The 18,841-nt window shown below is 38.0% G+C and overlaps 1 long non-coding RNA gene across 1 annotated transcript in view; it reads right to left on the bottom strand.

Moving 5' to 3' along the window:
* Window positions 1-2,040: 2,040 nt before the first annotated feature.
* Window positions 2,041-18,841, bottom strand: part of Gm32576 — a 60,512-nt gene continuing 43,711 nt past the window's right edge. The window contains exon 6 of the long non-coding RNA XR_872465.3: window positions 2,041-4,826. This is a non-coding gene — a long non-coding RNA (predicted gene, 32576). The remainder of the gene's footprint in view (window positions 4,827-18,841) is intronic.

Genomic DNA, 18,841 nt, shown 5'->3' with positions numbered 1-18,841 from the left:
TACTTTTCATAATTAATTATATAAATATTTGATCACTTTTATTTGAACAAAATTCTAACCATTATCTAAATATACCACATGACCAAATCACCCTTCACCCTGCCCTTTCTTCTCCTTGTTCTCTGCCTTCTAACCACAGTAACTGATCTACTAACTTCACTTCCCTTTCTATCCCATTCCACTCTGCACTTCAGTACTTTCTAACTCCATCTGCCAGATCAGGAGAGCAGAAGTCTTTCTGAGGAGAACAGATAAACTTAATTCCTGACCATTGACACTTCCAAAATTGTTTTCTATTTTCCTGCCAGAGAAAGGCAAGGGTAAAAGTAACATGTCTTCTTTCTTTCTTTCTTTCTTTCTTTCTTTCTTTCTTTCTTTCTTTCTTTCTTTCTTTCTTCCTTCCTTCCTTCCTTCCTTCCTTCCTTCCTTTCTTTCTTTTTTTCTTTCTTTTGATTTTTCTTTTTTTTATTAGGTATTTTCTTCATTTACATTTCCAATGCTATCCCAAAAGTCCCCCCATGCCCTCCCCCCACCCCCACTCCCACTTCTTGGCCCTGGCATTCCCCTGTACTGAGGCATATAAAGTTTGCACGACCAATGGGCCTCTCTTTCCACTGATGGCTCACTAGGCCATCATCTGATACGTATGCAGATAGAGACACGAGCTCTGGGGGGTACTGGTTAGTTCATATTGTTGTTCCACCTATAGGATTGCAGACCCCTTTAGCTCCTTGGGTATTTTCTTTAGCTCCTCCATTGGGGGCCCTGTGATCCATCCAATAGCTGACTGTGAGCATCTACTTCTGTGTTTGCTAGGCCCCGGCATAGCCTCACAAGAGACAGCTATATCTGGGTCCTTTCAGCAAAATCTTGCTAGTGTATGCAATGGTGTCAGCGTTTGGAGGCTGATTATGGGATGGATCCCTGGGTATGGCAGTCTCTAGATGGTCCATCTTTTCATCTCAGTACATGCCTTTAATTCTTTGCTAATTAAAGGAAAACACAGGGTGAGCTAAAATCTGGCGTCTTTTAAGTCTTTGAGGATAGCCCTAACCTCTCTAGTTTCATCCCTGATTTGCTATAGCTTTTGCTTATCATCTTAGATGAGTCCTGGGATCCTATACCAGGTAAAGTGAGCACTTTCCATCTTTCACTTGACCTTTACAGTAGTAATTGCCTCTTATTCTGAAGGTCAAAGAACTCTAGTAAGGTTTTAGAGTATAAGAAAAATAAGTTTGTGGTGAGTCTGTGGATATACTGGACCCATGTAGACAGAGTTGAGCCAGAACTCCATTTATCTCATTCATCTTCTGACATATCCACTCTAGTATAAAGCTGGTGATTGCATGTGGAGCTCTAGGTACCAGGAACAGCTTAGGTATAATGGCACACATATTTGATAAATCCTGTCAATTTCCCTCCAAAATGTATGTAACTAAGCATGTAAGTGGCCAAGTATGGTTGCTAGGAAGAACAGAAGTAACCCAAGCATGTACATTTACTTTGGCATCATAGGCTCCATTTTTATTTATTTAACAGTCTTGGATTCTGAGAGTCATGTCAGATCAGTTTGTGACTACTGGCTGACCATCCTCTTGCCCCTGAAATCATCTAAACTATTTATTATTGATTGCTGTAGATTCCTACAGGCCAGGGCTTCTAGTTGCCTTTCTGACCTTGGTGCTCATTATAGTGCTTTATGTTATCTTTCTTCTGACCATCTAAAGCTACTACTGGAAGCCTCTGTGATGTCAGGGTTCTACAATCTATACTGACTTAAGGAAGCCAATAGTGAGACTGAAGCTACACAAAACAGCCTGTTGTTGAAATGGTGGGTGTTTTCTCTTTGCATTGAGGTTTAATCAAGGAGCACAAATTCTAGGCATTTCTGAATCTCTTCCCTAAGAGCTTCACCTGGTCACTTCGAGCATGTTTTTTATCCTCTACCTAAGCAGTTTTGTATCTCCCTTTTGGTTATTGTGGATCATTGGTCATCTCAAGTCTCACAGGTTTCTTTTGTTATTGTTGTTGTTTTTGTTTTGTGTTTTTTTTTTGTTTTGTTTTTTTTTTTTCAGAGAATCTCTGGGCACCTCTGGCAGGATATGGAACACACAGAGAATGTGAGAGAGTCTTTGCCTGCTTTATATCTTACAAAGGATTAAACTCCAGAACATATAAAGAATTCAAAGAACAATCAAGAAAGCAAATGGCCCAATCAAAAAAAAAAAATAGTTATGGGCCTGAACAGAGAGTTCTCAAATAAAGAAATAAAAATGGCTAAGAGATTTTAAAATCATTTAACATCCTTAGCAATTGTGGGAATATAAATCATCACAATTATTCATATTATACTGAAAGTTTCAACTTATTAGAAAGCATGGGCAGTAACTTTCCTTTGAAAAAAAGAGATTTACAAAGTTGCACTGCTCCCTAATTCGTTGCTGTCATGGCTATGTCATGAGATCTTTTTTCTCAACATCCTTGATGTATCCTTTAATCAATATATGATCTAAAAGCAACTTAGATCCTATTAGACTAGCCTTGTGCAGAAATTTCTTTCCTGAATATTGTTTATTATACCTTTGTATTGTTGTGACATCAAAAGATCCATAAACATACATATCAGCATAATCTGTAACATTATTCTTAAAGACATAATGCATAACACCCTGCTTAAAGTGTTACAGCCTAATATTTATTCCTGAGAGAAAAATTTCTGTCCTAAATACATTGTCTCAGACAATTAAAATAGTGTAACCCTGCCTGATACTATGTAACAATTCCAAATAATTCCCTTTTAACTTGTGCTTGACATGACAGCACTTCTTATACTTTGTGCCTACTTAAACTGTCTGACTTTAATTTTTTTTCATTATGCATTCTTCAAGTACGCTAGAAGCCAAGAGAATAGAAATAATACATGCATAAATGCATTAAGAATAGATGCAGTGTTAAACCTCAGTCTGAAATAGGGCTGCCTCCCTCCAGCCTGGAGGAGTTGATAAGGCATCATTTAGTGGGGCATAATAGATGATTTGGATGCAAAATGTGGAACCACAGAGATTATGACCTGTCTGTCTTCAACCAGGCAAGATAGACTCACACAGAGGACTAGATGCATGATATTTTAGAATGAATTTTCCTGGTTCTTAGGATTTCCCAGCAGAATGAACATACACATTCTCTCTACAGTGAATGCAGGACTTACCCAACCCCGCCCCCAGAGATCCAGTATGTACAGATAGAACAATCAAGTAAGATAAAGAACTACTAGACTCAAATGTGAATTCAGACTACAAAGACCTTAGATTATGCCAATCAGCTCTTGAAAGCAAAGTTGTAATGTCCATTTTCCTTATATGTGCCCAGAGAGATCGGTAAAAGAAAATGCCTCTTTCAATTTTAAAAATAATTTCAGGGATTTCAAATGGTAGAGAGAGAAAAACTAATTGTATAACGATAAAACCTCAGGAGAGTTTTTGTTGATATTGCCTTCATAGAAGAGAAGTTTAAGACAGTGATTATTAAAACAGGAAAACTCATCCACGCTCTCATTAAAGTAGATAACAAAATGATTTTGCTTAGAGCAACAAATGTAAAATCTCTTAATTTTCTTCCTAAGCCACGTGACTCCTTAGCAGCTCAGATAAAAGAAGCAGTTAGTGCAGGCGAGCGTCAGATCTCCCGTTAATGCAAAGTAAATTGAATTCTAGAGAATCTTGGTTCTTTTAAGTTGTCCAAGGGTGCTACAGTTCAATACAAAAACCATTATGCTTACTTACCATGCTACAAAGTCCTCCAAATCATTTATAAGGGCTGAGCCCAAATGAATGGCCCCAAGCTTGCCTGCTTCATTCTCAATAAATCCAAGCCTTTCTCAGACATTATTGAATTGTTCTGGCAGACACACATACACACACATACACACACACACACACACACACACACACACACACACCTCCTCTTTCTTCACTTTGCATATCTCAGAGCTATATTCTTTTTCCACCAGCTTTTTTCTTCAGTTCTTTGTTGTTAGTACCTACCATTTTGACTAGTATATTCACCTTCTTTCAGTAGTTGCAGCACACCCTGGTCTCAAAAGATGTTTCCCACAATCAACAATGGCCTTTTGGAATATAACTATAAATCATAAAGGACAGCCCTTGGGTTTCACTAACTCCCTTCATTTAATATGCAGCACCCTCTCCTCCATAATAATATTCAGTGCCCCTCCACCCTATCCACCCATAAGCATAGGGCTAGTGTTCTGTTTAAGTCCCAGGACACTGGGTATCTCTGGTGTTCATTTCAAGTCACCCACGGAAGCCAAGGAGAATGACAGAAACTAAAATGCACACTCACAGAAAACAACCCATAGCAGGTTTGAATATAATTACCAGTTTCTTTTATCACCAACCAAATTATTGTTATTTTAAATTTGTGTTGCCATAGGGGACCATTATTTTATGTTTACTTAAAATGCATATAGAATATATATGAGTATGTGCATATATGTATAAATAATTTAAATGGATTCTGGCCACTTGGGATAATAATGCTTGCTCCAAGAGCCATACACTTATTTATCAAAATCCCAGTTCCAGGTATCAGTAATAATTACACTTCAAATTGTTGGTGAGAGGATTCCAAGTAACCCCAAAATAATATAAGACCTTGCTTACCTCCCAGAACCTGAAGGTAAAAATCCTTTTACTGGAAATACCACACACTTCTGACACAGGATTTGGAGGAATCAAATTTTGTACTGATCTGGAAGCCTTCTCCCTGATGACTATCTTTCATAGCACCTAAAGTTGTTATACAACCTGTCAAGGAAAAAATAATTTAAAAGTCTTACTCAGCTCTCAAGCCTACAAAGCATACCATTGACCAAGATGGCAAGATTGACCCAAGGATGCAATGGTTTCAGTTCCCATAATCCCATAGCTCAGATTAGAGCCCAGTCAGTAAGATGGAAACCATGCCTGATTTCCATAGCTAACTACCTGTTATTGGTGAGGTCATGGAACCTAGAAAAGAATCCACCACTGTCACACTTCTAAATCAGTATAATTCCCAAGTGAATATTCTAAATATCCACAGACAAATGCAGCCCTTGCCCCTTGTCAAATAATCTCCTTTTCGTCGCAGATGAAGTTCACTGTAGAGATCTACAACTGGACAAAATGCAGAGAACAATGAACCATAGGGGTCTAAGCCCAGTTGATACATGTATAACACAACACCCCCATCTAAGACTCATGAAACATCATAGAAGAGGGGGCAGAATATTGTAAGATCCTAAGACAAGGAGCTCTATTACAAGGTAGTGTCATCTTTATATGACAGTGAATTGTATCATGGCTTATTGAAAATAAAATTGCCTAAACAAGACCTGTATAATGAAAACACCAGCTGACATCCCAAAATGGATAGGGAAAAATCTTACAAGGCTCCACTCCTAGAATAAGAGCTACAGGCAATTAATAGTTGTTAAAAGATGGAAAATCAGTATTCTTCATAGATGAGCTAGCTCCCTGAGAACTTACCCAATCCGAAAATGTCATCGCTAAGCACATATACCTATGAGCAACACTAAATAAAGACAAAAGGTTGTATTTATGGACACATACACACACACTTTAAAAACTAGAAATCATGGCAAAGAAAGGGGGTGAGAGAGGCATTGAATGAGTCAGAAACTAAGAGTGTAGAGTAGAAATTATATAAAAACATTATTCATGTGTGAAATTCTCAAAAACTGATACAATAAATGCTTAAAGACTAAGAGATGTTTCTTAAGGAGACATCTAGTGGGCTAGCATTTCAGTGGTTAGAAACCACTTCGATGTAAATATTGTTCAGCATATATCTTTTAAATGAGATTCACCTGCCTTGCTTGATCAACCAGGTCAAGTTGGGAAGACTTCTCCAAATTAAGGCCAGTTTGATTTTCTTCTGTGACCTCCAATGTTATTTATTAAAACTGGCATCAATATATTAAAGTATCTACCCTTGTTTCCCAGGGTAGAAAAGTCACCCAGGATATAAAATTCCCTGTGCTAAACCTAGTAGTCTTTACCAATCAGGATTGCAGTTATAGGAGATTTGGAAAAGAGAAATGATTTCAATATTATTCTTCTTGGAAAACTGTAGGGTGAGCACACAGTAATAAAAGAGCATAGGAATCTCTCACAGACCCAATTATATTCTAAGCATTCACCTGGTCCTGCTACTCCAGGAAATCCATGAGTACATAATGATGCTTGCATACAGAGTCCCATAGACAGAGATGGCATAAAGGCAAAGGTTGTCTTTTAGTCAGCAGTTCCTCCGATAGGAGCTGAGTTCACAGACTTTTCTAAAACTTCTCATCTTGGATTATACTTCTTTTTGAAGGTGTTAACAGCATCTATTCTATTCCTTCTGACTCTCTTCTACCCAACTGCATCAGGGGTTCTGTGGGTATGAGTTTCTGCTTGGCTCTCTGACTCTTAGCTTATCACTTCCTGGCCCCATGATTTCGGTAAACCTCAAATTTATGTATTAAATCCTCATTTGGACTTTATCTGTGGTGTCTGTTTTCCTGACTGAAGTTTTACTGAAACAGGAAAGCAATGAATGGTAATGATATGATATAAAGTAACATTGTGTGTTAGGATTCTCTAGAGTGGGAGAACTTTTAGAATGAATGAACCTATCTATCCATAATGCATGATATAATAAAGTATAATATAATAGGTATTTATTAGCATTTCTTATAAGCTGTTGACCACCTAATCCAACAATGGGAGCCTATGAATGTAAGGTCCAAGAAATTAGGGGCCATTCAGTCCTCAAGTCTTCTTTATATGCCAGACTCTAGCTAATAGGCTCTAATACCAGCGAAGAAGAAGTGGACTTGCAAGCAGGAGCAAGAGCAACCAGGGAAAAGATAAAGCTTCCTCCTTCCATGTACTTTACATAGGTTGCCAGCAGAAGGTGTGGTCAAAATAAAAGGTAGATAGTCCCACCCCAAGAGATCTGGATTAGTTTTCATCCCTCAAAGATCAGGAGAAAAAGTGTGTCTCCCCATGTCATTTGATGTAATGAAGAAAAAAACAAAGTCCCTCACAAGCGTGCTCAGACATTCGAATTTTAGTTAATTCCAGATGTAGCCAAGCTGACAACCAAGAATAGCCATGACACATTGCTAAGGATACAAAAACATGTACCAGGGATATAATTTCACATTTAGCAACAGAAAACCAATAGAGGACCTGGTATTCCTTGAAAAGTTAATCACATCACTCTCTCCAAGTTCTTCCCAACTCTAAGCTCTTCCTTTTCATCATCAATGTTCCTTCGGTTTCTTTGGGGTATTTGTTGCAATTTTTGAATTTTTCTATTTATGTGCATGATTATGCATTCAACGCTTATCTTAGACATCATTCCACTGAAGATTGGAATTGACTTTTATGCTTTTCAACATGACACACCCTGTTTCTCTAGAGCAGTGGTTCTCAAATTTCCTAATGCTATGACCCTTTAATACAATTCCATGTGCTATGGTGACCCACAACCATGAAATGATTGCTACCCCAGCAGTCTTGCTACTGTTATGAAGCCATGCACATGTCTGATGTTCAGGATTTCTTATATGTGACTCCTAAAGGGGTAGTGCCTACAGGTTGAGGAATATTGCTCTAGAGATCTCAAGATGCCTGGCACATAGTAGGCACACAGTGAAAGCTTTACTTGAGCTCGTGAGTAATTTAGTGAAGATGTGACTTGGAAGTCAGTGCTTACTAAAAGAACCATTTCTTGTAAATGTGTTTTTTTAGGAATTAATCACAAATGTGCCTCTGAGATGAAGGAAAGAATCTCTATAGCAGCTGTAACCCCTGAGAGCCTTTTTACATTCCATCAGTAACATAACCCATGACCAGGTAAATACTCATCTTCTTTATTTCCCCCAACAAAGAGAATCAATTACAAAGTTGTCTCTTAATCCCTTAAGTACAATCTGAAGTCCATTAAAGACCCAGAAGTTAGTAACCCTGGGATGGAGAGTAATGTTTATACTATTAAATGAATAATGGCTCCATATTGTCTGGAAGAGTAGAATTATTGTGGATTACCATTTGGTTTCTTTGTTAGTTGTTTTTGAATCATTTAACGGGGCAGGAGGATGCTCTGCTTGACATGAATACTAATGTTAAACAAGGCTTCTAAGGAGCAACAGGCTTTCAAAAAGTTAGAGATAATTTCTGCCTGGCACAAGGGAGTTTTACCTTCTACAGAATTTTCAAAGTTCTGTAGAATTACAACATCAATGTGTAGTTAGTTCATTTAAATGGTCATCTATTTTCCAAGTAAAGGTGCTGGCCCATTCAAGTCTTGCCTTAAGCTCTAAGATTTGCAATAGAATTCTGTGTTTTTTTTTCTGAATATATTTTTAATTTTATTTATAACATAATAATTACTTATACATTTATTTTCTATGATATGACATTGCAATTATAAGATCACATTGGGACAACTGGCATTCCATCATTACACATTTACTATTTTTGTGTTAGAAGCAGTCAAGTTCCTCTCCCCTAGCTAGTTTGAAATATTTGCCTGATTGTTAGTGGCTGAAAAGTCATTCCTCCTATGGCCCTGAGTCCCTCTATCTATTTAACATTCTTTTTCCACACCTCTAACACTCTTCCCTAACTCTGATAATCAATATCTTGTTTCTTATTTCTTTTTCATCAGTCATTTAGCACTTGCTTATAAGTGAAAATCAGCAATATTCTCTATTCTGTATCTGAAATTTTACTTAAAAATAAGGTTCTCCATTGCCATCCATGCTGCTGCAAAAGATGTCCCTTCTATAACTGAATAGTACTATTCATATTCTTATTTATCCATTGAAGGACATCCAGCTAAATTTTGTATTATTGGAATGCAACCCTCCTATTCTATTGGTATAGATGGTTCCTGACAATATTCCTGCCATTTTTTTGCTTATCATATTTTTTATAGATTGCTAAAATGATGTCTTTAAAGTGCTTACTACCTTCCATAAATTAGTTCAATTTAACAAATGTATCAAACACATATTTTGTGCAATGCACTAAGCTAAATGCAGAAGATATAGCAATGAATAAATCTGTTTTATGGTTTCTTCTTTCCTGGGGCTTACAAGGAATATATAGCAAACTGTCAATCATTTACTATGAGAAATGAAGGCATTTTTGTATAACAAAGACAGGGTGTTCTTACACAGCATCAAGTGGTGCCCTCATGCAGATTTAGGGAGTTGGAGTAGTATGGTGGTTTAAATTAGATAGATAGATAGATAGATAGATAGATAGATAGATAGATAGATAGATGATATATAAATAGATATACTGAAGATTGAACAATGTGGAGTAAAAAAACAAAGTACTACAATATAAGATACAATATTAATGTTGAATTCTAGAAGCAATAGAATGAGTTCAAGTTTCTGAACTAAAGAGATGGTAGAACTGCTTTTAATGTGGTAAGGCAGGGCCAGATCAGATTAAATCAGACAGACTATAGTCAGGAGTCATTCTACAAATGAAGGAAATACATTAAGGATTAAGTATTTAATTATGCTTCATTCATTCATCTGTTCCTGTTACTTATTAAATGTACAAGTATATTTTAGAAATATCTTTAGCAACAATGTTAAATGAAAACAGACTTCAAAGTTAACCAGAAAGTTTTAATTGAATCTCCATTCTTGAAACTTCTATTCCCTGACATTTCTCAAAGGATCAGGTTGGCTTGATACCTTAGGGAATTTTCAACTTCCCCCTTTATGATAAGTTTCCCAGCAAGCAAGCAGACATATCATTCTGCCTTACCCTGCACACAGCCATCACATAGTTTGATTATTTGATGCAGATTTCTTACTCTGCCGCATGGGTGGCATTGCTGTGGAAACTAAATAAAGCAAAAGTGAATTTTAGGATCTGCTGGCCTAGGGCCCTTGGAGCATCATTTAGCCCAGAGGACGTATCTTTCTAGAATCATCCACTCATCCTTGAAACCTCACAGGAGAGCCAAGTTTTGCTAGAGCTGCAAAAAGCACTTTCAAGGGGCTGCTCCTGGGTTTCCCTCATGGTGAGCTCCCTGTATACAATGCTCATTGCCTGCACTTTCTTCATTAATCCTGATGTTCTTAGGGTGTCTCCTTCCACCTAGAACCCTTTGCCTTGACTAAAACTGGGTCTGCTTATTCCCCTCAGCACTCCTGACTACAGGAATGTACAATCAGATCTTTACTTGTTGCAGTAACTTTGCTGCCTGCCTTACCCTGCACACAGCCATCACATTAGTGTGCCTGGCCTGCACAGGCAGCATTGCTGTTACCATCATGTGGTGAACACCCACTGTGTCTCTTTCAGTGGAATCTCTAAGGTTTCTCTTCACATGCTGCTCTATAGCCATTTCCTCCCTACCTCATATGCAATTTGGCTTTTGAACCCAAGTGCAGGACCTTCCATTCATCTCTATTATGTTTCTTCTTGTTAGATTGGGGCTATTGTTCCAGCCTGTCAAAATCATTTTAGAGGTTAGCTGTATTGGCTGTGCCTCTCTTTGCTTTATAGCATCTGCAAATTTGATCAGTATGCTTTCCATGTTTTCATCTAAGTCATCGATATAAAGGATGGGTAGTACAGAGAAAAGGACATGGCCCTCTAGGTCACTGGGAATTGCTCTCCAGGCTGCTGGTGATCAATCAATCAGCCTTCATTGAGAACTGTCATTCATCTGGGTTGCACAACACTAAGACAGATCATCACTCAGTCACATGCTACATCAAGTCCATGGGAACATCAAGGAATATTTCATCAAGTATCTTGCTGGTAGCTGGATATACAGTGCCATGAGGAGTCTCTCTGTGTGAAAAAATCTAAGAACTCAATATTAAACCTTGCTAAGTATGGTATGTGTAGACTAGCATTTGGGTGAGAGTACAGTGAGACATAGGTCTCCTACTCCACTCAAACATAAACTCCAGGAATAGCTATGTCTCTGAACGGTAGCAAAAGTAGCTTAGTGATTGTAGTCACTTACATATGTATTTAATGACTTAATTAAACCTAGTGTGAAGGTGTTCTATAACTAGCTAGGCATGAAGCAAACTTAGAGAATAGAAGAGAATCCTAGAATTAATCTATGTCACCTAGAATATTAATTAGCAAATTATAGTGCTTAGACCAGAAAAAAATCCAAAAAATTAGGCCCACCAGTTTTGTTTTATAAATAAAGTTTTACTGCAATCCCTCCATATCTACTGGTTTAATTGCCTGTGGCTGCTCACATTGCTAGCAGAGCATCAAGGAGTAATTTTAACACAGAATGAGTGACCCTGAACCACAAAGAACTTGCTATAAAGCTTTATAATTGGCAACAGCTATCTTAGAAAATGGCATTCAAACTCTTGACATGTGAGAATTCCCACAGTCTAACTTTTCCTTTATTGTCTTATTGATCAGTATTAATACTCTGGAAAAAAAATAAAGCAATCCCAAACTTTTCCTGTCTAGCATTGTCTTGTACGTTTGTCTTTTGTTGGTTTCACCCAGAATGATTTATCTTCCTATGTGAGACTTTCAACAGTGAAGACATGTATCCCACAGAACTATCTGATCTATAGGTATATACATATACATAATACAAATTATCTAGAAAAAATTTACTGAGAGTCTCCCATAGGCTGATATTAGTACCTTCACAAATGTCTTCACAAGAGATTTACAAAGACAAATGTTTTATCTTTTATTTTATTTTTATTTTATTTTATTTTATTTTATTTTATGTTGAAGAAACTGGGGCACTTAACAACGTATCCAAGAGTTCATAGCAAATAGAGGATTTTCTTGTGGTTTGAGCTAAGATTTATCAGAGCCCATTTGTAATTTGGTTTGCTTTTGACTCATCACATGGTCAAAAATCAGTAGGTTTAAAAGGGAGGAAATGGGATATGTTCAATTTTATAGAAATCTTGATTTGGGGCTTAAAATACAATCAAATTAATTTTTTAATCTTCTACCAATGTTTAAGTCTGCCAAAGGCAATTTTATTTTGAAAAGCCATTAACTAGCATGATTTTAGACAATAAAATCAATTCAGAAACTATTCATTCAGTTAAAAATTTGAGACAGCCACATTAATGTAATTGTATTTGAACTACCCTAAGTAGCATGTCCTTTAGAGCCAGTCTTAAATCACACTGTGCTCTTCACTTGGGCAACTCCCATTCCATCTGCCAAGGCACAGATGGGCCAGTCTGTGCATTTGGGCACTTCTTTATATACTGAATATGATAACAACAACCAGTAAGCTGGTGTATATGTAGTTCAGCTCTCCTTCGCATCCTCTCTGGGCAGCAAGGAAGGAACTGACATTATCTAATCACTATGTCTATTCATGCTCCTCTACTTCAAATCACTTCTCAAGCCCAGGCTGGCTCTTCCTCTCCATTAATAACTAGATTTGAGTTTTCCCTGCAGATCATATTTCATCAGCTGCTGGTGCCTCTTTTCTGCTGATTATGCTACAATGATCTGCTCTGGCAAGTCTCCAGACCTTCATTTATCACCTTGGGGCTACATTCCGGCCAGCCTGTTTTCTCTAACTTTGGCCCTTCCATATGCCCCCTTCAACTACCACATAAGCTCCTGTATCAACCCCCTGGCCAGATTTAATTTTGTATCCATGTCTATTCAAGCAGACATGCAAACAAAAATAATGTGTCCCCAGAAAAAGCTTCATTTCTCATGGCCAAACTTAGCACAGCTTTTGCCGTCATGAAGCGTCTCCTGGGGTTCAAATATGTCCCTTGAGTGGACCCAGAAAAACATTAAGACAGATGTATACAGGGAGAAAAAGTTTTTCTCTTGTGAAAACACATACAGGATCTTCTAGCATTTCGTTAAATAAACACCACAGGGTAATTTTGTGTTTATGGAAGCAGAAAAAAAAAAAAAAAAAGAAAAAACAACCTTTAAAGAAGATAGGCCATCAGAGAAATTTAATTACTCCCTCAGGTCTCTTCTGCGAAAAGGAAATGTTCACATGACAACTTGGGTGGCATGTTTTTTATGGTTGCTTCTCTCCTCTCAGGAAGGTGCTAACAGAAGTAGGTTGTCGCAGAGCCCATCCCCCACTTTAGCCAGCTCTTACACTGCCTCAAGTTCATATGCTTAGGAGGCAGTGGAGAGAAATGCCCAAGAGACAAGCAGCTTTGGGGAAGCCATACCTTTACAGACAATGCAGGTTTCTGGAATTTTTCAGGAAACTGTAGTAAGAACTTCAAGAAAGAAAAATTTACAGCCTGCATCTTTCCTTTTCTGACCTGGTAATGGTGTTTGAAGAAGACCATTATAACACGGGTAAAAAATTCAAAATTCTTTCCTTCTGTTACAGGAAATCTGCTGAAGCTATCTGCAGATTCTCAGAAACTCTTCAACTGGGGGCCAGCAGGTTTGGTATTTGAATACACTTCGGTTTGTTAGCTCTGCTCCCTATACCCAACCGGGAGTCCACACGAAAGATTATGTAAACCCCTAAGGCTCCATAGAGCCTGAATGTGTCAGAGCATCAAGAAATAGAGTATTTCTATCCCACAATGCATTTGCCCTAGACAGCTGCTTTAGGTCAGAGACCTATGCTATTTGAGAGTGAATGTAATGCATGCTCTAATCCCCAGTACGCAGAATTACAGAATATAGTCATGTAGACTGTGGCTAGGTAGAGCCTTTGGCTGTCTCTACCCAAAGGGAAAAGATTATGCTCAATGCTACTGGGAAGTCAATAAATAGATCTCTTTTAGAGAATTCTTAATTATTTGTATATCTCTTTGAGAGCATTTATTGATAGAATGCTAGGATTTTCCTGTTGGGCTGGTTGGTAGCTTCAATATTCTGGACTGTAGTCTCCACAATAGAAAGCTGTGGAGACCTGGAAACTCAACCAGGATCTGATTCCATCTGCCTGTCAGTCTTCACAGTTGAAGTCCACTGACTAGTACTGCAGTAACCCCCCTGCCCCTACCCCTGCTGAACAAGATTCCTCATGCTGCTCTCCCTTGTTTGAGCTCAAATAAAGCTAATCATTGTCTCCTTTGATTCTCATCATCTTTCTGAATCATCTTACCCTTTCCAATCTCCCTACATACATTCTAAATGACCCCCTACATCAAATACATATCACAGGAAAACATGGCTTTCCTTAAATGCTAGCCAGACAAAATCATTTCTTTTCATAAAGTAATTCTAAGTCTTTCTATAGCTAGAAAACCAAGCACAAGCCCCATTCATCTCTAGATCTCAATAACTTACATAGTATGTATATTATTTGAAATTTTAAAAGGAGGTGATATACTGAAGTGTTTAATGATTATGAATTATTGGAGGATATTTTAGTTGAAAAATGTAATATTGAGATATTTTAAGTTTATCTCCAATTTTTAAACATAATACAAAAAATACCTTATGCCCTATGTATATTTCCCATTGTGAAAGTATCACCATGGTAATGACATGGTAAGAATATGAAACATTATAATCATCACAGAGATCCCTTGTGGAGACATTTTGTAGCAAAGTCCCTCTCCTGTTTCCTTCACCTGACGTTTGTTTGTCCATGACTGCATCAGTTCTCTGTCTCTATAATCTTATCATTTTCAAAATAAACAAAAGGATGACAGTGTATGCCCTTTCAGAACATTGTTTTCCACGGAGCACCATTCCCTAGAGAAGACACCAGGTGTCTGATGTAGTAAGAGCGTGCTCACGCTCATTGCTGAGACCTAGTCCATGACACTCATGCAGCATAATTTAAGAACTGTATTTGGTTAGAGATATTTGAGTTACTTTCACATTTTGATCATAACAAATCAAATGGCTAAATGCTCCCATGGACAGGCATAAGCAAAAGCTTTGATTTCTTGGGGATAGTTATCCATGAATGCACTTTCTGGGTCAGATGTTAGCTGAGTGCTTAGTTTTATAAGGAACAAGCAACCTGTATTCCTTAGGGGATGTACCACTTTCTACTGCCACAAACCATACACGAGTCACTAAGTTTTTTCCACACCATTGCTAGCTTTTGGTGTTATCTTATCACCTTTATTTTAAAATAGATTTTTGTTATTTTAAATGTATAGGGTTATTTTATTTAGGACATAATTTGTACTTTCTTAATGAATAAAGTTGTTGGACATTTTATTATTATTATTGAAAATATATTCGGCTCTCATACAATATATCCCTCCCTCCACTTCCCACTATTCCCAGCTGCCCTCTACCTCCTCTTTTCCCCAGATCCACTCTCCCTTCTCAGAAAAGAGCAGACAAATAGGACAAAACAAGATACAAAAAGACAAGGCATAAGCCCTCCTATGGAGGCTGAATAAGGCAACCCAAAAGGAAGGAGTCCCTAGAGCAGGCAAAAAAGTCAGAGAAACACTCTTCCACTTAGGACACACACACACACACACACACACACACACACACACACACACACACACGCACGCACCCGTGCGCGCACACATGTACACACACACATGCACGCACGCACACACACTATCTAATACCCATAACATATACACAGGAGACCTGGTACAGAGCATCCCAGGCCCTGTGCTTGCCACTTCAGTTTCTGAAAGACCATGTGAGCTTTGAACTTTTTTCCATGTGCTTATTCAGTACTTGTCTGTGCTCATCACTAAAATGTCTGTCTTTGTATCTTTTTTTCCATATTTTCGTACAAACTGTTGAATTTGACAATTATTTCCATAATCTAAATATTGTTCCTTTGTTGGACATGTGGGTTGTAAATGTTTCTTCAGAGTTTGTAGTTTAATCTTTTTAATTGTAGGATCACTTATATAACTTTTTATAATTTTTAGAAAATATCAACATGTTTTCTTATAGATTTTATTTCTGTGCCAAGTTCCTATATTAGCATTAGAATCCAAATGATTTTAACCTTTCTTTTTATATTTTACAATAAAGTATAACATGCTATATTTAAGTCTGATTAATTGTAAAGGTTACTTTTAAATTTATTTATTTACTTTTTTGTGGGGTCTATGCAGGGAGAGGTGGAATGGCTATGCAAGTATCATGGAAAACATATATACATGAGAAGATGGCTTCCAGGGAGCCATTCTGTTTTCCAACATGTGGGTTCCAAAGATGGAATAGCCAGACTTGGTAGCCAGTGCCTATGATTCATATGACCAACCATACTTTGAAATAAGTTTTATAAATTGTAAAACAGGCCAATGTCGGGTTCCGGGACTCAGCAGAACTTAGGAAATTAGTCTGAACAGGTGAGAGGGTGCACCAGAGAACCGGACAGCTTCTGGGACAGGCGGAAGCACATAGCCGCTGAGGCAGCACCCTTGGCAGGCCACAGACAGCCGGCCACCATCCTGACCAGAGGACAGGTGTTCTCCTGGCTTGGGAGGCGGCCTCAGCCTCAGGAGCAGCAGTCGCCATCTTGGTTCCGGGACTCCCTGGAACTTAGGAATTTAGTCTGCACAGGTGAGAGTCTGCACCACAGAAGCTGACAGCTTCTGGTAACTGCCAAAGCAACACAGCTTCTGAGAAAGGCCCTGTTTTGGGCCTTCTTCTTCGGCACACCTTCCCTGTAAGAGAGTTTGCCAGCAGAGAGTGCTCTGAGCACTGAAACTCAGAGGAGAGAATCTGTCTCCCAGGTCTGCTGATAGACGGTAACAGAATCACCAGAAGAACAATCTCTAAACAGAGTCAACTATAACTACTAACTCCAGAGATTACCAGATGGCGAAAGGTAAACGTAGGAATCTTACTAACAGGAACCAACACCACTCACCATCATCAGAACCCAGCACTCCCACTTCGTCCAGTCCAGGACACCCCAACACACCCAAAAACCTAGACCTAGATTTAAAAGCATATCTCATGATGATGGTAGAGGACATCAAGAAGGACTTTAATAAATCACTTAAAGAAATACAGGAGAACACTGATAAAGAGTTACAAGTCCTTAAAGAAAAACAGGAAAACACAATCAAACAGGTAGAAGTCCTTACAGAAAAAGAGGAAAACACATACAAACAGGTGATGGAAATGAACAAAACCATACTAGACCTAAAAAGGGAAGTAGACACAATAAAGAAAACTCAAAGTGAGGCAACACTGGAGATAGAAACCCTAGGAAAGAAATCTGGAACCATAGATTTGAGCATCAGCAACAGAATACAAGAGATGGAAGAGAGAATCTCAGGTGCAGAAGATTCCATAGAGAACATTGGCACAACAATCAAAGAAAATGGAAAATGCAAAAAGATCCTAACTCAAAATATCCAGGAAATCCAGGACACAATGAGAAGACCAAACCTACTGATAATAGGAGTGGATGAGAATGAAGATTTTCAACTCAAAGGACCAGCAAACATCTTCAACAAAATTATTGAAGAAAACTTCCCAAATCTAAAGAAAGAGATGCCTATGAACATACAAGAAGCCTACAGAACTCCAAATAGACTGGACCAGAAAAGAAATTCCTCCTGACACATAATAATCAGAACAACAAATGCACTAAATAAAGATAGAATACTAAAAGCAGTAAGGGAAAAAGGTCAAGTAACATATACAGGCAAACCTATCAGAATTACACCAGATTTTTCACCAGAGACTATGAAAGCCAGAAGAGCCTGGACAGATGTTATACAGACACTAAGAGAACACAAATTCCAGCCCAGGCTACTATACCCAGCCAAACTCTCAATTACCATAGATGGAGAAACCAAAGTATTCCACGACAAAACCAAATTCACACATTATCTCTCCATGAATCCAGCCCTTCAAAGGATAATAACAGAAAAAAACCAATACAAGAACGGGAACAACGCCCTAGAAAAAACAGGAAGGTAATCCCTCAACAAACCTAAAAGAAGACAGCCACAAGAACAGAATGCCAACTTTAACAACAAAAATAACAGGAAGCAACAATTACTTTTCCTTAATATCTCTTAACATCAATGGTCTCAACTCCCCAATAAAAAGACATAGACTAACAAACTGGCTACACAAACAAGACCCAACATTTTGCTGCTTACAGGAAACACATCTCAGAGAAAAAGATAGACACTACCTCAGAGTGAAAGGCTGGAAAACAATTTTCCAAGCAAATGGTATGAAGAAACAAGCCGGAGTAGCCATCCTAATATCTAATAAGATTGACTTCGAACCCAAAGTCATCAAAAAAGACAAGGAGGGGCACTTCGTTCTCATCAAAGGTAAAATCCTCCAAGAGGAACTCTCAATTCTGAATATCTATGCTCCAAATACAAGGGCAGCCACATTCATTAAAGAAACTTTAGTAAAGCTCAAAGCACACATTGCACCTCACACAATAATAGTGGGAGACTTCAACACACCACTTTCACCAATGGACAGATCATGGAAACAGAAACTAAACAGGGACACACTGAAACTAACAGAAGTGATGAAACAAATGGAGCTGACAGATATCTACAGAACATTTTATCCTAAAACAAAAGGATATACCTTCTTCTCAGCACCTCATGGTACCTTCTCCAAAATTGACCACATAATAGGTCACAAAACAGGCCTCAACAGATTCAAAAATATTGAAATTGTCCCATGTATCTTATCAGATCACCATGCACTAAGGCTGATCTTCAATAAAAAAAAAATAATAGAAAGCCAACACTCAAGTGGAAACTGAACAACACTCTTCTCAATGATACCTTGGTCAAGGAAGGAATAAAGAAAGAAATTAAAGACTTTTTAGAGTTTAATGAAAATGAAGCCACAAC

This window comes from Mus musculus, chromosome 12 (assembly GCF_000001635.26).
Source record: "Mus musculus strain C57BL/6J chromosome 12, GRCm38.p6 C57BL/6J".
In the NCBI taxonomy this organism is placed as follows: Eukaryota; Metazoa; Chordata; class Mammalia; order Rodentia; family Muridae; genus Mus; species Mus musculus.
The sequence above is the reverse complement of the archived record's forward strand: the minus strand, read 5'-3'. Positions and strand labels throughout refer to the sequence as shown.